This window comes from Bombina bombina, chromosome 4 (assembly GCF_027579735.1).
Source record: "Bombina bombina isolate aBomBom1 chromosome 4, aBomBom1.pri, whole genome shotgun sequence".
Lineage (NCBI taxonomy): Eukaryota > Metazoa > Chordata > Amphibia > Anura > Bombinatoridae > Bombina > Bombina bombina.
In genome coordinates this window covers 384,000,958-384,026,206 of record NC_069502.1, presented here as the reverse complement: position 1 = coordinate 384,026,206, position 25,249 = coordinate 384,000,958, and positions in this window count along the sequence as shown.

Sequence of the window (25,249 nt, the reverse complement as noted above, 5' to 3'; positions counted from 1 at the left end):
ATTTAAAGGAACCGTCATTCGTCGTTAGTCCATCGTGTTGGAAGGAGGCTCCGCGTCGGAGGTCTTCAAGATGGAGCCGATCATCGCAGGAAGGATGAAGATAGAAGATACCGCTTGGATGAAGACTTCTGCTGGATGGAGGACCTCTTCTGCCCCGATTAGATGAACCCCTAAACTGCCGCTCCTGGACCCCGCCGCCACCTACATTATACCTATTAACCCCTAATCTGCCGCCCCCTATACTGCCGCCACCTACATAATGTTATTAACCCCTATCCTGCCGATCCCGGACCCCACCGCAAATAAATTAATTGTTTAACCCCTAAACCGCCGCACCCGGAGCCCTCCGCCACCTACAGTACATTTATTAACCCATATTCTGCCCCCCCCACACCGCCACCACCTGCAGTACATTGATTAACCCCTAATCTACCCCCCACACCGCCGCCAATATATTAAATGAATTAACCCCAAAACCTAAGTCTAACCCTAACCCTAACACCCCCCTAACTTAAATATTATTTAAATTAATCTAAATAAATATTCCTATAATTAAATAAATTAATCCTATTTAAAACTAAATACTTACCTATAAAATTAATAATTACATTGTAGCTATTTTAGGGTTTATTTTTATTTTACAGGCAACTTTGTATTTATTTTAACTAGGTACAATAGCTATTAAATAGTTAATAACTATTTAATAGCTACCTAGTTAAAATAATTACAAAATTACCTGTAAAATAAACCCTAACCTAAGTTACAATTACACCTAACACTACACTATCATTAAATTAATTAAATCAATTAACTACAATGATCTAAATTAAAATACAATTAAATAAACTAAACTATATTACAAAAAAAAACAAACACTAAATTACAAAAAATATTACAAGAAGTTTAATTTAATTACACCTAATCTAAGCCCCCTAATAAAATAAAAAAGCCACCCAAAATAATAAAATTCCCTATCCTAAAGTAAATTACAAAGTGATCAGCCAATAGAATGCAAAGTCAATTCTATTGGCTGATCCAATCAGCCAATGAGATTGAACTTCAATCCGATTGGCTGATTACATCAGCCAATAGGATTTTTCCTACCTTAATTCGATTGGCTGAAAGAATCCTATCAGCCAATCGGAATTCGAGGGACGCCATCTTGGATGACGTCATTTAAAGGAACCGTCATTCGTCGTTAGTCCATCGTGTTGGAAGGAGGCTCCGCGTCGGAGGTCTTCAAGATGGAGCCGATCATCGCAGGAAGGATGAAGATAGAAGATACCGCTTGGATGAAGACTTCTGCTGGATGGAGGACCTCTTCTGCCCCGATTAGATGAAGACTTCTGCCCGGCTAGAGGACCACTTGTGCCCGGATCGGATGAAGCGTTCGGCCCGGCTGGGTGAAGACGGCTCAAGGTAGGGAGATCTCCAAGGGGGTAGTGTTAGGTTTATTTAAGTGAGGATCGGGTGGGTTTTAGAGTAGGGGTGTGTGGGTGGTGGGTTGTAATGTTGGGGGGTATTGTATTTCTTTTTTTTACAGGTAAAAGAGCTGATTACTTTGGGGCAATGCCCCGCAAAAAGCCCTTTCAAGGGCTGGTAAAAGAGCTGGTTACTTTGAAAATTTAGTTTAGGATAGGTAATTTTATTATTTTGGGGGGCTTTTTTATTTTATTAGGGGGCTTAGATTAGGTGAAATTAGATTAAATTTCTTGTAATATTCTTTATTTTTTGTAATTTAGTGTTTGTTTGTTTTTGTAATATAGTTTAGTTTATTTAATTGTATTTTAATTTAGATCATTGTAGTTAATTCAGAGAAGGGCCACAAAGCTAATAAGGGGATTGTAGAAATTAACCTATGAGGAGAGGCTAGCCAAACTGGGTCTGTTTTCTTTAGAAAAAAGGCGCTTGAGAGGTGACATGATTACTTTATATAAATATATTCAAGGCCTATATACAGAGATGGCAGAAGCTCTGTTTATTCCAAGAAAATTGTTTCTGACAAGAGGTCATAATTTAAGGTTGGAGGAAAGGAGATTTAATCTCCTGCAACGGAAACGTTTTTTTCACTGTAAGAGCAATAAAATTGTGGAACTCATTACCAAAGGAGGTAGTGAATGCCAATACCATAGATACATTTAAAAATAGTCTGGATAAATTTCTGTATATAAACAAAATTCATGGATATGATTGCTAGTATTAAATGGGTCACATTTTAATGGGGTTATTTAAGCTTAACTGGAGCTTTTTGTAAGTATTTTAGATTTGTATAGGTTGAACTTGATGGACTTCAGTCTTTTTTCAACCTTATCTACTATGTTACTATGTTACTATGTTAATTGATTTAATTAATTTAATGATAGTGTAGTGTTAGGTGTATTTGTAACTTAGGTTAGGATTTATTTTACAGGTAAATTTGTAGTTATTTTAACTAGGTAACTATTAAATAGTTATGAACTATTTAATAGCTATTGTACCTAGTTAAAATAAATACAAAGTTGCCTGTAAAAAAAAAATAAACCCTAAAATAGGGGCCCGGGAGGGGCGGTTTAGGGGGTAATAAGTTTATTTAGGTGCGGGGGGCTCTGGGAGCGGCGGTTTAGGGGGTATAACTGTATAGTATAGTGTGGGTGCTTAGTGACAGGCTAGCAAGAAAGCTGCGAAGAAGCCGATGAGCAGCGAGATCGATGACTGTCAGTTAACAACAGTCCGCTGCTCATCGCACCGTACTTGGTGCGCGGCTTCTTGACAGCTTTTTTGATAACTTTGCCGAACGTATTCAGGTCCGCGGTGGCGATGTTAGGCGAGCGTATTGGGCCGGCGAATGCAGGTAAATACGGAGCTTCATAACTAGAGGCCAATGCCTTTACTGCCCATTCCCCAGATTTGCACAACCAACATTGATATATTAATATACTTTATAACATTTACATTTCTAAATTTCTGCCTGTTTCTAGCCATTATCACATGCTTTTTATTTCCTTTTCACAACAGGAGACTGCTAGTTCATATAGACAACATTGTGTTCATGCCTGAGGAGTTATTTAAGAGTTAGCATAACACAGTTCTAAATGCAAGTCAATAGATAATAAATAATAAATAAATAAAATAAATAAAAACTCATGTGATCAGGAGGCTGTAAGAAGATGCTTAGATACAAGGTAATCACAGGGGTAAAATTGTGCCAAATAAAAACAATAATGAACATGTCATCACCATCAATTAAATGTAAAAACACAAGGAAAAACATAATTTATGCTTACCTGATATAAAAAATTCCTTCATTGTGGTGAGAGTCCGCAATCCAAGTATAAAAGGTTAGAAAAGAAATAAGACCAAACAAATAGGAGCAGGAAAAAAGATGTGGGCCATAAAAAATAAAAACACCAGAAAAACAGACAGTGGGGTCTTGTGGACTCTCACCACCATGAAAGAAATTAATTTATCAGGTAAGGACAAATTATGTTTTCTTTCATACAGGTGGTGAGAGTCCACGATCCATTACTCCTTGGTACTAATACCCAAGCTCTGGAATCCATGAGTAATAAAACATGAAGGGTAGGATTTAGGAAACATATTTTTGACAGAGAAAACTAAATTCACAATGCCAATAGAACTCAAAAAAGTGCAAAACATTTTTAAATTCACGTAAAACCAGGCAAGAAAATAAATTGACCTGAGACAACTGCCTGAATGACTTTCCTATCAAAGGCTGCAAAAACATCAAAACAGTATAATTTAGTATGCAAAGAAGACCAAGTAGCTGCATTGCAAATTTGGTCAACAGAAGCTACATCCTTAAAAGCCCAAGAAGTGTCAACTGATCTCGTAGAATGAGCAGTAATCCTTTTAGGTGGAGGCTGATCTTGCTCCTAATAAGCTTTGTGTTTAATACAAGAAGCCAAATAAACAATCAAAGCTTTTTGGCCTTTCCTAGAACCAAAAAGTCAACAAACAAACTAGAAGTTTGCCTGAAATATTTAGTAGCGTCAGCATAATATTTTAATGCTCTAACAAACATCCAAATCATGAAGAGACCCCTCCGAAGGATTCTTAGGATTAGGACACAAAAAAGGGACCACAATTAACCTACTTATATTGTCTAAAGGCACGACCTTCTTCAAAAATCAAAATTGGTCCTTAAGATTGCCTTATCTTGATGAAAAATAAGATGAGAATAACAAGAAAGAGCAAATAACTCAGAAACTTCTAGCAGATGAAATCGCTAAAAAAAAACTTCCAAGAGAGAAGCTTAATATTCACCTTATACATAGGTTCAAAAGGTGGAGCCTGCAAAATTCTCAAAACCAAATTAAGATTCCAAGGAGGAGAAATTGGTTTAATGACAGGTTTAATTCTAGCTAGAGCCTGAACAAAATCATGAATGTCAGTAAGATTAGCAATCTTCTTGTGGAACCGAACTGAAAGAGCAGAAATCTGACCTTTCAAAGAACTGGTGGATAAACTTTTATCCAAATCAGTCTTTTTAAAAAAAAAAAAAAAAGCAAAATTCTAGGAATCCTAAAAAAATGTCAAGAAAAACCATGATCCATATACCAAGAAAAAAGACCTTATAATAAATTTTCCTGGTCACAGGCTTACGAACCTGTATCTAAAAACCCTCTCTATCTAAGAACCATCTGTTCAATCTCCATGCCATTAAGCTGAGATATTTGGGATCCAGAGGAAAAAATGGACTTTGATATAGAAGGTCTGGACACAGAGGAAGTGGCCACGGATGGAAACTAGACATCAGAACCAGATCCAGAAACCAAAATTCTGCAAGACCAAACCAGAGCAATCAGAATTACTGATATTCTTTTCTGCCTGGTTTTGGCAATCACTCTGTAAAGAAGAACCAGAGGAGGAAAACCATAAGCTAGTCAAAATGACCCTTGAATTACCAGAGCATCCACAAACACTGCTTGAGAATTCCTGGACCTTCCACTGTACTTGGGAAGTTTGAAATTCAACCGAGAAGCCATCAGATCTATTTCTGGATGACCCCAAATATCCGCTATCTGAATGAACACATACAGATAAAGAGACCACTCTCCTGTATGTAGACTGATGACTAAGAAAATATGATTGACATATGCTACTGATGTAACATTGTCTTACTAAAAACAGAGAACATACTCTATTTTCAAAAGAGGCCAACTCTGAAGATACTTAAAAATTCCCAAAGCATTGATAGGTAATCTTGTCTCCCAAGGGGACCAAACTCCTTGTGCCTTTTAAGGCCCCCAGATAGCCCCCGCCCCCAACCTGAAATACTTGCGTGTGTAGAGATCACAGACTAAATAGGACAGGGGAAAAAGAAGCCCCTGCATAATAAACTGATGATTCAGTCACCAACACAGAGACTGACTTGTTCTGAAATCTAGATGAATCCTTTGAGATAGCTGAGTATCATCCATGCACCACTGGCAAAGAATACAAAGCTGAAGAGGCCTCATGTAGACGTGAGCAAATAGAATAGCATCTGAGACCACAATCATGACAAGACTTGTGACTAAATCCCAACAGGTGAATATATATGCCACTACCAAATTATCCAAATACATCCCTCCAACAAGCAACTGGGAAAGGGGCCTCAACTTGATCTGAAACCCCTCTCACTGAAGCACATCTTCATTTTCCACCACCTCTAGTGGAGGTAAATACAAGACTGAGGTGTGAGTGAGGTGGGGGGGGGTTAATAGAGTTCTTGGAGTTTGGAAAATCTTTACCTCCTCTTAGTGGTAGGGAAGAGTAATTTCCAGGAGTAATGGACAATGGACCATCACCAACTGTAGGAAAGAAACAGATATACAAGATATTGACAGTTACAACATGCAGAGAGGTAGAAGATTATCGGGAGAGAAGAGAATAAGGATGAGTGGCATTGTCAGTTGATGAGAGTGGCTTGGAAGAATGGAGAGCAGTATTTTTTCCTTTGGATATAGATTCAGTTTTCTGGAATCAACAGCAAATATTAGTTGTTAGCAGTGTCATTGTGGGGACAGAGAGATCGAACATTGTGAAAGTTATCAAGCTCGGCAGTGTTTGACTTGGTAAGATGGTGATTACTTTGCTAAAAATAATATTGAATGAGAATTTTCAAAAGCTTATAATATACCTTATTTGTTTAAACTTCACAAAGGAGTTTAACACATGGCTAAAATTTTGCTTGGAAGCAGCAATTCGGTCGCACTCCAAAACAGGGCATGGACAGTGAACCAAACAGAAGTAGAATGCTCATATAGAAGCAACAATTTTATTTTTGCATTAGTATGTCCCTTTAAAGGGACATAAAACAAGTTGGGATAGAGACAAAGGGGCCTATTTATCAAGCTCCATATGGAGCTTGAAGGCCCATGTTTCCGGCGAGCCTTCAGGCTCGCCAGAAACACCAGTTATGAAGCAACGGTCTAAAGACCGCTGCTTCATAACCTGTCCACCTGCTCTGAGGAGGTGGACAGACATCGCGGGAAATCAACCTGATCAAATACGATCGGGTTGATTGACACCCCCTGTTAGCAGGCAGAAGTCTTCATCCAGACGGCATCTTCTATCTTCATCCATCCGGCGCGGAGCGGGTCCATCTTCAAGACATCCAGCGCAGAGCATCCTCTTCTTCCAATGGTCAACGAAGAATGAAGTTTCCCTTTAAGGTACGTCATCCAAGATGCCGTCCCTTACATTCCGATTGGCTGATAGAGTTCTATCAGCCAATAGGAATTAAAGGGTAAAAAATCATATTGGCTGTTGCAATCAGCCAATAGGATTAAGCTTTCATCCTATTGGCTGATCCAATTAGCCAATAGGATTGAGCTCGCATTCTATTGGCTGATTGGATCAGCCAATAGGTTGAAAGCTCAATCCTACTGTCTGATTGCAATAGCCAATAGGATTTTTTACCCTTTAAATCCTATTGGCTTATAGAACTCTATCAGCCAATCGGAATGTAAGGGACGCCATTCTTCGTTGACCATCGGAAGAAGAGGATGCTTTGCTTTGGATTTCTTGAAGATGGACCCGCTCTGCGCCGGATGGATGAAGATAGAAGATGCCGGATGGATGAAGATAGAAGATGCCGTCTGGATGAAGACTTCTGCCCGCTTGGATGAAGACTTCTGCCGCCTGCACTGCATGAGGATGGATGTCCGGTCTTCAAAAACTGTAAGTGGATCGTCGGGGGTTAGTGTTAGGGTTTTTTAAAGGTTTATTGGGTGGGTTTTATTTTTAGCTTAGGGTTTGGGCAGTAAAAGAGCTAAATGCTATTTTAAGGGCAATGCCCATCCAAATGCCCTTTTCAGGGCAATGGTTAGCTTAGGTTTATTTTTAGATAGGTTATTATTTGGGGGGGTTTGGCTGTGTGGGTGGTGGGTTTTACTGTTGGGGGTTGTTTGTATTTTTTTACAGGTAAAAGAGCTGATTTCTTTAGGGCAATGCCCCGCAAAAGGTCCTTTTAAGGGCCATTGGCAGTTTAGTGTAGGCTAGGCTTTTTTTATTTTGCGGGGGGGGGCTTTTTTATTTTGATAGGGCTATTAGACTAGGAGTAATTCTTTTTTATTTTTGATAATTTCGTTCTTTATTTTGTGTAATTTAGTGGGGGGGGGGGTTAATTTAGATAAATGTATTGTATTGCATTAATTTATTTTATTTTATTGTAATGTTAGGTTTTAGTGTAAGGCAGGTTAGGTTTTATTTCACAGGTAACACTCACCTAGATTACGAGTTTTGCGTTAGAGGCTATGCGGTGCTAACAAGCAGTTTATGCTCACCGCTCACTTACAGACAGCGCTGGTATTACGGGTTTTTACAACCCAGACAAGAAGTGAGCGTTGAGCAAAATTTTGCTCCTTACCGCACTCCAATACCAGCGCTGCTAACGTTAGCGGTGAGCTGGTGTAACGTGCTCGTGCACGATTTCCCCATAGGAATCAACTGGGAGAGCCGGCTGAAAAAAAGTCTAACACCTGCAAAAAAAGCAGCGTAAAGCTCCTTAAAGGGACAGTCTACCATAGAATTGTTATTGTTTTAAAAGATAGATAATCCCTTTATTACCCATTCCCCAGTTTTGCATAACCAACACAGTTATATTAATATACGTTTTACCTCTGTGATTACCTTGTATCTAGGAACCTTCTTCCAGCCCCCTGATCACATGACTGTGACTGTTTATTATCTATTGTCTTAAATTTAGCATTCTTTTGTGCTAAATCTTAAATAACCCCCTGGGCCTGAACACAGTGTTTCTATATGGCCCATGTGTACTTTCTGTCTCTTTGTGTTGAAAAGAGATTTAAAAAGCATGTGATAAGAGGCAGTCCTCAAAGGCTTAGAAATTAGCATATGAGCCTACCTAGGTTTAGTTTAAACTAAGAATACCAAGAGAAAAAAAGCAAATTTGATGATAAAAGTAAATTGGAAAGTTGATTAAAATTAAAAGTCCTATCTGAATAAGGAAACTTTAATTTATACTAGACTGTCCCTTTAACTCAGCCCCATTGATTCCTATGGGGAAATAAAAGTTATGTCTACACCTAACACCCTAACATGAACCCTGAGTCTAAACACCCCTAATCTTACACTTATTAACCCCAAATCTGCCGCCCCCGACATCGCCGCAACCTACTTTATAGTATTAACCCCTAATCTGCAGCTACAGACACCGCCGCCACCTACATTTTACTTTTGAACCCCTAATGTGCTGCCCCCAACATCGCCGACACCTACATTATACTTATTAACCCCTAATCTGCTGCCCCATGTCGCCGCCACCTACCTACATTTATTAACCCCTAATCTACTGCCCCAACATCGCCGCCACTATAATAAACATATTAACCCCTAAACCACCGCACTCCCGCCTCGCAAACATTAATTACATATTATTAACCCCAAATCTGCCGGCTCTAACATCGACAACACCTACCTACATTTATTAACCCTTAATCTGCCACCCCCACTGTCGCCACCACTATATTAAAGTTATTAACCCCTAAACCTATGTCTAACCCTAAACCTAACACCCCCTAACTTAAATATAATTAAAAGAAATTGAAATAAAATGACTATAATTAACTAAATTATTCCTATTTAAAACTATTTACCTTTAAAATAAACCCTAAGCTAGCTACAATATAACTAATAGTTACATTGTATCTATCTTAGGGTTTATTTTTATTTTACAGGCAAGTTTGTATTTATTTTAACTAGGTAGAATAGTTATTAAATAGTTATTAACTATTTAATAACTACCTAGCTACAATGAATACAAAGTTACCTGTAAAAAAAACAAACCTAACACTACACTATAATTAAATTAATTCCCTAAATTAAATAAATTAAATACAATTAAATAAAATTATCTAAAGTACAAAAATAAACAAACACTAAATTACAGAAAAAATAAACAAATTACAAGATTTTTAAACTAATTACACCTAATCTAATCCCCCTAACAAAATAAAAAAGCCCCCCCCCCCCAAAATAAAAAAAAGCCCTACCCTATACTAAATTACAAATAGCCCTTAAAGGACCAGTCAACACAGTAGACTTGCATAATCAACAAATGCAATATAACAAGACAATGCAATAGCACTTAAGTCTGAACTTCAAATGGGTAGTAGATTTTTTTCTGACAATTTTAAAGGTTATGTCTTTTTCCACTCCCCCTGTACCATGTGACAGCCATCAGCCAATCACAAATGCATACACGTACCATGTGACAGCCATCAGCCATTCACAAATGCATACACACTTACTCTTGCACATGCTCAGTGAGAGCTGGTGACTCAAAAAGTTTAAATATAAAAAGACTGTGCACATTTTGTTAATGGAAGTAAATTGGAAAGTTGTTTAAAATTGCATGCTCTATCTGAATAATGAAAGTTTAATTTTGATTGAGTGTCCCTTTAAAAGGGCCTTTTGCGGGGCATTACCCCAAAGTAATCAGCTCTCTTACCTGTAAAAAAAATTACAAATCCCCCCCAACATTAAAACCCACCACCCACACAACCAACCCTACTCTAAAACCCACCCAATACCCCCTTAAAAAAACCTAACACTAACCCCTTAAAGATCACCTTACCGGGAGTAGTCTTCATCCAAGCCGGGCGAAGTGGTCCTCCAGACGGGCAGTAGTCTTTATCCAGACGGCATCTTCTATCTTCATCCATCCAGCGCGGGTCCATCTTCAAGACATCCGACACGAAGCATCCTCTTCAATCGACGGCTAACACAGAATGAAGGTACCTTTAAGTGACATCATCCAAAATGGCGTCCCTTCAATTCCGATTGGTTGATGGAATTCTATCAGCCAATCGGAATTAAGATAGAAAAAAATCCTATTGGCTGATGCAATCAGCCAATAGGATTTTTTCTACCTTAATTCTGATTGGCTGATAGAATTCTATCATTTATATATTTATATTTAGTTAATAACTATTTAGTAACTATTCTACCTAGTTAAAATAAATACAAATTTGTCTGTAAAATAAAAATAAACCCTAAGCTAGCTACAATGCAACTATTTATTTATTTATTTATAAAATATTTTACCAGGAAGGATACATTGAGATTTCTCTCGTTTTCAAGTATGTCTTGGGACTATTAGTTATATTGTAGCTAGCTTAGGGTTTATTTAATAGGTAAGTATTTAGTTTTAAATAGGAATAATTTAGTTAATGATAGGAATTTTATTTAGATTTATTTAAATTATATTTAAGTTAGGGGGGGTTAGGGTTAGCATTAGACTTAGATTTAGGGGTTAATAACTTTAGTATAGTGGCGGCGACGTTGGGGGCGGCAGATTAGGGGTTAATAAATGCTGGTAGGTGTTGGCGATGTTAGGGACGGCAGATTAGGGGTTAATAATATTTAACTAATGTTTGCGAGGCAGGAGTGCGGCGGTTTAGGGGTTAATATATTTATTATAGTGGCGGCGATGTCCGGTTCGGCAGATTAGGGGTTACAAAATTAATTTTAGTGTTTGCGATGTGGGGGGGCCTCGGTTTAGGGGTTTATAGGTAGTTTATGGGTGTTAGTGTACTTTTTAGCACTTTAGTTAAGAGTTTTATGCTACGGTGTTGTACCATAAAACTCTTAACTACTTACTTTAAAATATGGTACCAGTCTTGACAGGAGAGGGTGTACCGCTCACTTTTTTTCAGACTCGTAATACCGGCGCTATGCAAGTCCCATTGAAAAAAGAGGATACACAATTTACGTAAGTGGATTTGCGGTATTGCCAAGTCTGGCTAAAAAAGTGAGCGGTACACCTGTACCTACAAGACTCGTAATACCAGCAGGCGTTAAAAAGCAGCGTTGGGACCGGCCAACGCTGCTTTTTAAGCCTAACGCACAACTCGTAATCTAGTCGTTTGTATTTATTTTAGCTAGGTAGTTAGTAAATAGTTAATAACTATTTACTAACAAGTCTACCTAGTTAAAATAAATGCAAACTTACCTGTGAAATAAAAAAAAACAACCTAAGATAGATACAATATAACTATTAGTTATATTGTAGCTAGCTTAGGTTTTATTTTACAGGTAAGTATTTAGTTTTAAATAGGAATTATTTAGGTAATAATTGTAAGTTTTATTTAGATTTATTTGAATTATATTTAAGTTAGGGGGTGTAAGGGTTAGGGTTACATTAGGGTTAGTGTTAGGTTTAGGGGTTAATACGTTTATTATAGCGGCGGTGTGGGCGGACGGCAGATTAGGGGTTAATAATATTTAAATAGTGTTTGCAAGCGGGAGGGCAGCATTTTAGGGGTTAATAGGTTTATTATAGTGGTGACGATGTCGGGAAGCCCCTGAATAGGGGTTAGTACATTTTTTCAGTGGCATTGATGTCCTGAGCAACAGATTAGGGGTTAATAATTTTATTATAGTGTTTGCGATGCAGGAGGGTCTCGGTTTAGGGGTTAATAAGTAGTTTATGGGTGGTAGCGCACTTTTTATGGTACAGCATTGTAGCCTAAAACTCATTACTACTGACTTTAAATGGTGGTACGGATCTTGTCATTTTAGGCTGTACCACTCACTTTTTGGCCTCACAGCAAAACTTGTAATACCGGCGCTATGAAGGTCCCATTGAAAAAGGAATTTTCTTAAAGTGCGGTACTGACGTTGCGTGACGGCCAAATAAGTGTGCGGCAGCGGTACAGCTATTCTGACAAGACTTGTAATAGCAGCGTTAGTGAAAAAGCATCGTTATGGGCCATAACAATGCTTTTTCACTCATAACGCCACACTTGGAATCTGTTTATTTTTCCATCATTTGTATTGCAGAAAGGAAAATATAAATTAGTATGTAAATTCATCCCTGCTGCATGTATCAATAACACTGCAAAGGTGCAATTAAACATCAGTGCGTCATTAGAATACCTGTATTCATTATTTTTAGTTCTACTCTGAAACAATATTGAGTCAAGGGTAGACTATATGTTATACTCCACTCATTCTCCCTCTCTCTCTCTCTCTATAGATTTTCTTTTGCTTTTCCAGAGGAAACCCACATATCATGCAGTTCTTCTTTGCTTAATTGTTGCATGCTTTGCCAATACACATATAATATAAATTGCATCAGTGACAAATGGAACAAGCAAGAAACTATTATTATCGAACAAACTAGAACCAAGTTGACCGTGCAATACATATAAGTCGGTGCTAAGGAGGTTTTTTCCCTTTTTTTAACCTCCATAACATTCTCTTGACTATTCAAGTAAACTGATCCTTCAAAAGTGAGATAGCAATTCCTTTTCATTCAGTGCATCACATTAGTGAGCCCTCCTATCTATGCCTGCATGTCAAAGAATGTCAAAGGTTAAGTTTACTGTTTCCTTCATCTGTAAACAACTAATTACCCTGCTAACAAAACTAAATAGCTGCACAGGTTGCTTATTACACAGAAATAGTCAACACTATTTAGCTGTTTTATTTCACTAAACAAAGCTTTATTGTAGTTTTCTTTATCTGAAGCAAATTTGAGGATTTTAAATAAATTATCAAAGATTTAAAATGGAATTAGTTTCTATATGTTAGCATTTGTTAAAATTAAACTCAAATTTTTATTTCCATTTAGGCCTAGATTACAAGTGGAGCACAAAAAATATTAGTGCCATTGTGTGTTAATATCGCTTGAGCGCAATCAATAGCGCTTCTATTTTTTTTCTCATATTAGAAGTACAAAGTTAAATTTTATCACTCGAGTGATAGTCTAGGGCGCACTAACAACTGTTGGCGTGGATGGGCTAAATACCACACGTAATAGACTTCTATGGGTGAGTGCAGTAAAATTCACATTGGATATTGCTTGAGCACTAAACCAATGGTGTGCTTAGCCGAGGGTGTGCTAAGCTGATGGTGCGCAAATAGTTTGTAGATAAGTGTTACACTACTAATAATAATGGTTTACTTCAGATCCTGAAAAGAGTTACATTTTACAGAGCACTCCCTGCTCTATCCATTAAAACTACAGGGTGGTTAAAAAAGTTGCATCTGAGTTATAGGGACACTGAACCCAACCTGATAATGCACTATTCTTAACATGGGATCATGCAAAAGATAACATATGCTGCTCTACAGATTGCATTCTCTAGCCCTAAATGTTAAATGAAATAATATAAAATCTACTTGAGATATATAAATTTATTTTTTCATTTTGCCTCTTTTTATTGTAAAATATCTCTTAATATGTTGTTAATGTTCCACTTCCTTCCGAAAGGCTTGATTGACTCTGTGATACCAATGTAAGATGAATTTATTGACGCTGCAACATTCTGCATAGTGATTGCATAGATCAGAGTACAAGTTTATTTACAGCTGTCCCTAACTGATTACAGCAAAGGAGACAAGGGCATTAATTACCAAAGGATCATTTGCTACTGCATGATTTTATCAAATCTGTCTTGTAGATCTTGTAATGTATTCATCTGGCTTAAAACTAAAGGTGATATGCAAAGTCACTTCTATTGTAAAATAGAGGTTTGCAAGCTTGTAAAATTCAGACATGGGGCTCCATGTATTAAGCAGTGTAAGCTGCTCCGGAGCCTTGCAGGGCAGGTTCACACATGCAAGCCTGCTGCCCACAATGCAAGAAGCAGCGTTCATCAGAAATCACTTGCTCGCTCGGGATGAGTGACAGACCCTTCTCTCATCACACACACTCATCAGAGTGTGTAATACACAAAGACAACTTCTCTATTAGTCTAATATGCATGTGGGTGATTTATATTCAATATATTATGAAATATTGTGTAATAAAAGCAGGTATAAACTTTTTTATAAAAATCAGCACATGTAAATTATATCAATTCAACATGTATATTTAATCAGAAACATCATATTAACCTCTTAACGCTGTTAGGACGTTTTATGCCGTCCTAACAGCACTGGGATTTAACGCCATTAGGATGGCATGGAACATCTTTACCAATCTGGTGTCCTGCAGTCTTCTGCGCTTTCAGATCCAATCCCACCCTTGAAATCACGTGATCGCATAACTGATCATGTGATTTCATTTTTAAAGCAAGTGTTAATTGGCCCAGGCATGAAGGGGTTAATACCCATAACGCTATGTGTACATTTATACTATAGATAGTTTTCCATCTTTTTATCAACTTAACCAATTAATTTACTTTTAATAAGCCTGTTACAAATAAAAGTAAATTTATACAAATATTGTATTATTTCTGTGTATATGATTCATAACAGGAATTGTAGAGACTTTTGTAGTGAACACATAAATTTGTGAAATGCATTTCACTATGACTTGCCAACATAGATAATTCAATTATCAGATTTAACATACAAATCAAATTTTCTCACAGAATCTTAACACAGTCAGTGACTTTTAGAGAATCAGGCTCTAGGAACATAAACTACTCTGATGTTTTTATATACCTATATATTCATAAATATAGATATATTTTTACAAAAAAATATCATATATATAATGACAAATCCAGAAAGTAGCCACACCACCAAGGTTCAAAGTTATCAAGTACTTTATTGAGCCAGACTGCAAATTATCAACAACGTTTCTGACAGATGTCCTTAATCATGTATGGTTAAACAAGCATGGACTTCACCTTTAAATACCTATGCAGACCACCTGTACACAATCTACCTGTTAATCACACCTCCATCTAGTGGACATGTTATGTAGCAAACTAACTACCATAATGCACAAATATTACAAATAAAGTTTACACATAGTCACTAAATACAATGTATATTATATTTACCTATTTACAAAGTACATCTCTTTAACAGTAAATCCTACTACAAAAAAGTACATCTCTTTCACAGTATATGTTAACTATAAAAATATAGACCAGTCAAGTTCCTTATTCATCCCCCTGGCATCAAAGTAATAAGTTCAAAAATCCAGAATGCCTCTCATTTTTTGAGTAATTTAATATGGTCACCCCCACCCTCCTAGGATGTCTCACCTGTTCTAGGATTTGAAATCTCAGCTGGCTCAAATTATGTCTAGCTGACAAGAAGGGATGGCTACAGGGGCATTTATTTTGTTTATCCTAATATTGCTCTTGTGTTGGGTAATGCATTCCTGTACAATATGGGTGGTCTCCCCTACATACCATAGCCCACATGGGCATTTAATTAGGTAATTTTTCTTCTCAATATACCTCTGAGAGGAGTACTTAGATGGACCAATGTCTGCCCTAACCAAAACATCTTTCAAATTTCTACCCCTTTTGTAGGCAGGCATAGGGAGGTTTTTAAATTCATGTACATTAGGATAACATGTGCTCAATATATGCCAATGTTAATGGTGTAAGATCTTCTGAACTTGTTTGTTCCAAGGGGAATATTGACTCACAAAAACTAATCTAGGGTATTTTTTCTCTGAATTATCCTTCCTTTCCAATAGTGTTTTTCTAGGAGTCTTAAGGGCACTTTCAACTTCTGCCTCAATAAGCTCTACCAGATAACCCCTCTCAAGAAAACGATCACTCATTTCACTCAGCCTTTTTTCTGCTTTATCTTCACCTGACACTATACGTCTAACATGCAGAAATTGGCTTTTAGGTAATGATCTAATAATAGAAGGTGGCTGAGCACTAGTGTATTGTAAGAGACTATTGCAATCTGTCTATTTTTTTATAAAGGTCCACTGACAGACCAAATTCACATTTCGATACTCTTTTATCCAGGAATACAATACTCTCTTCACTAGACACAAGTTTAAATTTGATATGACAAGTTGCTGCATTTAAATCAACAAAGCTTATCAGGGTTCCAATGTCGCCAATCCATACGCCAAAAAAGTAATCAATATAGCTCCACCAAGTGGCACCAAATGACAAAAAAAGGATGATTATAAACAAAATATTCCTCAAACATATTCATGTAAATATTGGAGTATGTAGGGGCTACATTGAAACCCATAGCTGTACCTTGGAGCTGAGGATAGTATCTATCCTCAAAAAGAAAATAGTTACATCTCAATACAATGTTCAATAACTGCAAAATAAGTTCTGATGAAACAGAAAAAGATACAACTAAATCGTCCCAGATAATGCCACCCTTACTGGTTACACTCCTCAGATGTGTAACAAAACTAAAAATTTAAAAAATATGGTGCGAAGGGGGCACCCAAGGCTCTCTGGATAAGAAAAAATAAAAACACTTTCTAGTGATATTGTAAAAATAATATGTATAATATAATAGTTGGATTAAAAAGATTTAGATTTAGCTAGATTTAAAAAAAAAACATACATTTATTATCTGTAGAACAGTTGTTAAAATTAATAAACCTGAATATTATAAAAAACCTGATATACCTATAACCTTTAAAAATGACACCGGTGTCTCTGTGATTCTAAATGAACTTAATCAAAGTTATACAAGTTATATGTTCAAATAGTAGACAATAAGGTATATAACCCAAAACACAAAAACAATTCAAATTGGTATAATAACCTCAGTTTTCCAATCTTAATTATAACTGGTATACAAATAATTAAAGTGCAGAGTGTACAGAAAATATATGTAATAAATACAATAAATATGTGATTAGAAACAATGCTTAATATCACATGTGATAAATAATTAATATAATGTTCTCTCTTTGAGATCTATAAAAAATTTTCCCATCACGTGTAGATTAATATTCGTTTTACCTTAAATGATCCGTTTCATTTGAAATACCTTTTAGGTGATTTGGTGCTATTAAAATGATCTTTATGTGATCCGTGCTGTTTGCCAAAAGGAACTGTGTGATAAATAGTGTTTGATGAAACTTTGTTGTGAAATCCAAGAAAAGGTTAGTGTTCCATATTGTATCCAATTTTAAGATTGGTTAATATCCCATTCGTTTTTACAAATCTTCCGAGTGTGCGCACACTTTATGTTTTTGAATCTTCAACTCCTAATGCCTCTTGTATAAGCTGACGTAATTAGGCGATCTTGGGAGTCAGTAGTTGTTTGTTATATCGTTGTTCACCTCTCCTACCGCCAACTTAAAGATATTGACTGCCCTCTCATAGAGGGTTCCAGCACAAGTATCTTATTGTGGCGGTCCTGGGAGTGGGAACTTATTTAAGGTATTACCTGAAGTATGTAACTGATTGCTATATATTATTATTATTATTATTATCAGGTATTTGTAGAGCACCAACAGATTCAGCAGTGCTGTATATATAGAAATTTACTTCTCCTACCGCTAAAAATAAAGATATTGTCCGCCCTCGCTCAGAGGGATACCAGCAGCGAATATCTTTTTGTAGCGGTCCTGGGAGTGAGAATGTCTCTGAGCTGAGCTGTGTCTTGACAAAGGCAAAAACGGAAGCCAAAACGCGTAGATCATACACAGCTCAGCTCGAACTCAGAGACATTCTCACTCCCAGGACCACTACGAAAAGATATTCGTTGCTGGTATCCCTCTGAGCGAGGGCGGACGATATCTTTATTTTTAGCGATAGGAGAAGTAAATTGCTATATAGCAATCCGTTACATACTTCAGGTAATAACTTAAATAAGTTCCCACTCCCAGGACCGCCACAATAAGATACTTGTGCTGGAACCCTCTATGAGAAAGCGTTCAATATCTTTAAAGGACCAGTCAACACAGTAGATTTGCATAATCAACAAATGCAAGATAACAAGACTATGCAATAGCACTAGCAGGCCCATTTATCAAAGGTCTTGCGGACCTGATCCGACACTGCGGATCAGGTCCGCAAGACCTTGCTAAATGCGGAGAGCAATACGCTCTCTGCATTTAACATTGCACCAGCAGCTCACAAGAGCTGCTGGTGCAACGCCGCCCCCTGCTGACTCGCGGCCAATCGGCCGCCAGCAGGGAGCTGTCAATCAACCCGATCGTATTCGATCGGGTTGATGTCTGGCGATTCCTGTCCGCCTGTTCAGAGCAGGCGGACAGGGTTATGGAGCAGCGGTCTTTTGACCGCTGCTTCATAAGTTGTGTTTCTGGCGAGTCTGAAGACTCGCCAGAAACACGGCCCTTCAAGCTCCATACGGAGCTTGATAAATGGGCCTGTTAGTCTGAACTTCAAATGAGTAGATTTTTTTTCTGACAATTTTAAAAGTTATGTCTTTTTCCACTCCCCCTGTACCATGTGACAGCCATCAGCCAATCACAAATGCATACACGTACCATGTGACAGCCATCAGCCATTCACAAATGCATACACACTTATTCTTGCACATGCTCAGTAGGAGCTGGTGACTCAAAAAGTTTAAATATAAAATTACTGTGCACATTTAGTTAATGGAAGTAAATTGGAAAGTTTGCACATTTAGTTAATGGAAGTAAATTGGAAAGTATCACATCAAGATCATTTTAATAGCACCAAATCACCTAAAAGGTATTTCAAATGAAACGGATCATTTAAAGGGACAGTCTAGGCCAAAATAAACTTTCATGATTCAGAAAGAGCATGCAATTTTAAACAATTTTCCAATTTACTTTTATCACCAATTTTGCTTTGTTCTTTTGAAATTCTTAGTAGAAAGCTTAACCTAGGAGGTTAATATGCTAATTTCTTAGACCTTGAAGCCCACCTCTTTCAGATTGCATTTTAATAGTTTTTCACCACTAGAGGGTGTTAGTTCACATATTTTATATAGATAACACTGTTCTCGTGCACGTGAAGTAATCTGGGAGCAGGCACTGATTGGCTAGACTGCAAGTCTGTCAAAAGAACTGAAAAAAGGGGCAGTTGGCAGAGGCTTAGATACAAGATAATCACAGAGGTTAAAAGTATATTATTATAACTGTGTTGGTTATGCAAAACTGGGAAATGGGTAATAAAGGGATTATCTATCTTTTAAAACAATAACAATTCTGGTATAGACTGTCCCTTTAAGGTAAAATGAATATTAATCTACACTTGATGGGAACATTTTTTATAGATCTCAAAGAGAGAACATTTTATTAATTATTTATCACATGTGATATTAAGCATCATTTCTAATCACATATTCATTGTATTTATTATATATATTTTATGTACACTCAGCACTTTAATTATTTGTATACCAGTTATAATTAAGATCGGAATACTGAGGTTATTATACCAATTTGAATTGTTTTTGTGTTTTGGGATATATACCTTATTGTCTACTATTTGAACATATGACTTATATAACTTGGATGAAGTTCATTTAGAATCACAGAGACACCGGTGTCATTTGTAAAGGTTATAGGTATATCAGGTTTTTTATATTATTCAGGTTTATTAATTTTAACAACTGTTCTACAGGTAATACATTTATGTTTTTTTAAAATCTATCCCCAACGTATCTATCTTTTTAATCCAACTATTATATTATACAAATTATTTTTAAAATATCACTAGAAAGTGTTTTTATTTTTTCTTATCCAGAGAGCCTTGGGTGCCCCCTTCACACCATATTTTCTCAAAATAAGTTCTGCCTGTGTAGAAGTGTATTTGTCCGATTCACTCCACATTTTACCTACAGCTCCAATACCATCTTCATGTGTGATAGCAGTATACAAGGAAGTTACATCAAGACTGAAGAGAATTTCCCTATTGTTCTCAAGTTGCATATTTTGTAATTTTACTAGAAAATCCCCTGTATCTTGAATATATGAACTTGACAGAACAAATGGTGTAAGTACCTTATCAAGATAAATGGAGACTTTAGATAGTACTGAGCCCATAACCACAACAATAGGGCGACCAGGTGTTTTTGTTTTTGCTTTTATGTACTTTAGGGAGTGTATACATCACAGGCGTAATATCCTCAGAATCCAAAATAAATTTCTATATATCATTATTGATAATGCCATTTTTACATGCATAGTTAACACATGATGCAATCTCTTTTTTTCACTTCAAAACTGGGATTAACAGATAATGGTTTATACACCTTAAGATCATATAATTGTGACATAATTTTATGAACATAGTACTCCCTCTCAAGCAAAACAATAGCACCTCCCTTATCAGCCCCCTTCACCAGCAAATGCTTATTTTTTTGTAAACTGCCCAAAGCAGATTTATCTTCAGCTGAAAAATTCTTATTACTTCTGTTGCTGTTTTGATGGGAAACAGTATATCCACCCAAGCTTTAATATCATTTTCTACAAGTTGTATATATGTTTGTACCCCAGAATTTACCTGTGTAGGTGTAAAAACACTTTTATTAGTTAAACCTAGTGTGTTCAAACTTAAAGCTCTATTCCGTACATCAACCTCACTGTGCAAACTACTAGTAGGAGTGTAAGGCATGGTAGCAAAAAAACTTTTTAGTTTCAATGTTCTGAAGAAACAATTCAAGTCTTTCTGTGGGCAAAGAGAAAGCCCTTTATCAAGAACCCCTTGTTCAACTGGGGTCAGGGCGGTATTGCTTAAATTAATAGTTACACTTTGTTGCTGCAAGTCATCACTCGCCGATTGTCTGCATTTCCTCGTTTCTTCTAAGCATCTCCTCTGAAAGCGCAACTTGTGTTTCCTCCCTCCGTGCCATTTGGGTGCACCTTAGCGCCATTTGGGTGCACCTCCGCATCAGATTCCCCTGAAATGGACTCTGAAGACTATCCCTGTGAACTCGATTGTCCACCGGCCCTCTGTGCACAGTATCGCTGGAAACTGAAAGTGTTAGCACCAGATCTTCCGGCTGGATCTCTGGCCCACTGTTAAACAGTTTCGGATGCATAATCACTCTCATCCCAAGAGAATTTTTTCTTTTTGTGCTCTTGTATCTCCTTCTTTAGAGCATTAATCTGTGTATCCAGGGAATTAATCAGTGTGTCCATTTCAGCAGCAGGTAAGTTATCAGATAACTCCTTTTTCATTTCCTCGATCTGAGTACTCTGCTTTTGAAACTCTTTCTGTAGGAATTCAATGGTTAGCACCATAATATCAAAGCTGCATTTGTTAAGAATTAGTTAAATTTTTTGGCAGTGGTATTCTGCCAAAGTCACTGCATGAAGTTCAATTGCAACATGTTTGTTCCTCAAATATTCCAGCTTTTTGCTTACCACTTGTGAGGGTGAAGACTTTAAAAAGTCTCTGGAACCACGAATAAGAGTGGTAATCCTAGTGGCCTCCATGTCTTTGTAACCAAAAGTCTTAGGCTCTGTGGCTTCTTGAATAATCTCCATAGTCGGTGTGGATGTGGAGGGTTTAGTAGTGCGCTGGTAAAAAAGGTAGTAACCAAACACCTAAAGGGTCGAAAGATCCTTCCGTCTTTCAAAAAACGATAGAGTGTGTGATTGGGAGTGATAGGTGCGCTACTTATAGCTAAAGGTATACTTAAAATATAATCGATATATATCGAAGAAGGATAAGTGAACAATATAAGAATGTGAATACTAGATAAAACTAAGTAGTGTTCATTATTAAATAGTGTTCAATACTAAATTGCTATTTTATAGCACTTGGTGAAATGATAAAAACAATATGAGTCACTGTGAGTGGAAAATACATTTTATAGATTTTTTAAAAAAGCATATAAACAATATAATAGTTATACTAAAAACATCAATTTAAAGGGACGTCTCCCTTGTTATATAAAATTCTCAGATATAAAAACATGCATAAATTTTTGACACTTTGACACTTTAATAGTGTTTACATATGCTGCCCCATACATAAATTTATGTAGGTGTCCGTCTCTATTGAACGTATAGGCAAATAGTTGGTGTTTGTATATCCTGCTATATTCAGGTAGATAATAACAGCAGTGTAGTTCAGATTTGCATAACACTTTAGCCGATGTTACAAAAGTTACTTAATGACAGCGGTGCAGTTCAGATTTGCATAACACTTTAGCCGATGATACAAAAGTTACTTCTAGACAAGTATTTTCTCTGGGTGAGACAGGTTACCATACAATATTTTCTCAGTACCTGTTATTCTCCAAACCCGTCTGCAGCGTCCGAATCCCCTTCTCACCTGGTAACTGATCAGCGCCGCATGTGTCCTGGCGTCTGACGTCACAGCTTGGTATCTCGGGTGGGATTGGCTGGGATTTGACAAATTCTTTTGAATGATGAGAAGAAAACTTTTATAAAGTAACGATATTTGTAGATGGATCCTGCACTTAGTGCTAGATGCACGCAGGATATTAAAGGTTCCAATAGGAGTGTAATAGGCAACCCGGGTTGTTACAGCTTATAAACTGAAATCGTAAGGTATCCAGAAAAAGACAGTCTCTTTGTGTCTTTATTTCACACAATTGCAGGGTCAGCAGTCACAAGGTCGACGCGTTTCGCTCAATAGAGCTTTATCAAGATCCTGGTGACTGTTGTATGATTATATTTAAAGGCATCCGTTCTTTCTGATTGGTCTTCCAGTAATTGGGCTCATTTAAGGTGGATTGTTTTGTTATCCATCTGGTTTGTATGTGTCAGTAAGGATTTAAGGTGGAAACTTTTTATGAGGCAGCATTCTACATGTTAAAAAGTTATAAACTATACCATACAGAACATAAACACAGAGTTTTTCTTATTGCATAATACTATTACAGATCAAAGTATTTTGGATATTAACTACATGGCTTCATTCAAAAAGAAAAGGTGATAGGTCCATTTCAGAGTTAAGGCCATTTGGATATAATGTTTTGTATTTGTAAATTAATTCAGCTTCTTTAATTAATAATTTCTTCTCTATATCTCCTCCCCTCCAGTTATTTTTTACTTTTTGTATCCTATTGGGGAATACAAAAAGTAAAAAATAACTGGAGGGGAGGAGATATAGAGAAGAAATTATTAATTAAAGAAGCTGAATTAATTTACAAATACAAAACATTATATCCAAATGGCCTTAACTCTGAAATGGACCTATCACCTTTTCTTTTTGAATGAAGCCATGTAGTTAATATCCAAAATACTTTGATCTGTAATAGTATTATGCAATAAGAAAAACTCTGTGTTTATGTTCTGTATGGTATAGTTTATAACTTTTTAACATGTAGAATGCTGCCTCATAAAAAGTTTCCACCTTAAATCCTTACTGACACATACAAACCAGATGGATAACAAAACAATCCACCTTAAATGAGCCCAATTACTGGAAGACCAATCAGAAAGAACGGATGCCTTTAAATATAATCATACAACAGTCACCAGGATCTTGATAAAGCTCTATTGAGCGAAACGCGTCGACCTTGTGACTGCTGACCCTGCAATTGTGTGAAATAAAGACACAAAGAGACTGTCTTTTTCTGGATACCTTACGATTTCAGTTTATAAGCTGTAACAACCCGGGTTGCCTATTACACTCCTATTGGAACCTTTAATATCCTGCGTGCATCTAGCACTAAGTGCAGGATCCATCTACAAATATCGTTACTTTATAAAAGTTTTCTTCTCATCATTCAAAAGAATTTGTCAAATCCCAGCCAATCCCACCCGAGATACCAAGCTGTGACGTCAGACGCCAGGACACATGCGGCGCTGATCAGTTACCAGGTGAGAAGGGGATTCGGACGCTGCAGACGGGTTTGGAGAATAACAGGTACTGAGAAAATATTGTATGGTAACCTGTCTCACCCAGAGAAAATACTTGTCTAGAAGTAACTTTTGTATCATCGGCTAAAGTGTTATGCAAATCTGAACTGCACCGCTGTCATTAAGTAACTTTTGTAACATCGGCTAAAGTGTTATGCAAATCTGAACTACACTGCTGTTATTATCTACCTGAATATAGCAGGATATACAAACACCAACTATTTGCCTATACGTTCAATAGAGACGGACACCTACATAAATTTATGTATAGGGCAGCATATGTAAACACTATTAAAGTGTCAAAGTGTCAAAAATTTATGCATGTTTTTATATCTGAGAATTTTATATAACAAGGGAGACGTCCCTTTAAATTGATGTTTTTAGTATAACTATTATATTGTTTATATGCTTTTTTAAAAAATCTATAAAATATATTTTCCACTCACAGTGACTCATATTGTTTTTATCATTTCACCAAGTGCTATAAAATAGCAATTTAGTATTGAACACTATTTAATAATGAACACTACTTAGTTTTATCTAGTATTCACATTCTTATATTGTTCACTTATCCTTCTTCGATATATATGGATTATATTTTAAGTATACCTTTAGCTATAAGTAGCGCACCTATCACTCCCAATCACATAATCTCCATAGTCACCAGTGCAAAGGAAAAGTGCAGGAACACAAATAATGTTCAGGAAATCCAGCACCTGGGAGCAATAGGTGTGCAAACTGAAGGGGCTCTGCCCATATATACACGTAATATTTATGTGTATATATGTCTGTAAATAATTATATACACAAATAAATACATACCTACATATGCACACACATTTATACATAGATACACATATTTAGACATGTAGCTATATGTTTCTCTGTTAAAGCCCTATGACTGTCTTTTTTTTTTCTAACACCTGAGAACACATATCGTTAAGCCCTTATAACTTTTTAATGCAATTTTTTTTATAAATTATTTTTATTACATGGTGCTATTATTGGTGCAACTGTACTTTTAAATGTATTTTTTATTTGTTTTGTGCAACTTTTTATTCAAGCGTAACAGTTAACCAAAGCTCTCTAACCCGACGCGTGTTAAATTCAATTACGCTCAAGCGATCGTGTTTACTTTCAGCTTCTGACATAAATAATAATAATAAAATTACTTTTTGTTTTACAATAGCGGTATTGATCTTATCAGAAGAAACTCAAATGAAGAACATGTTTATTTTTTAAATTAAAGGGGAGAAGAATCAGTTCCTATCTGGTGAATTA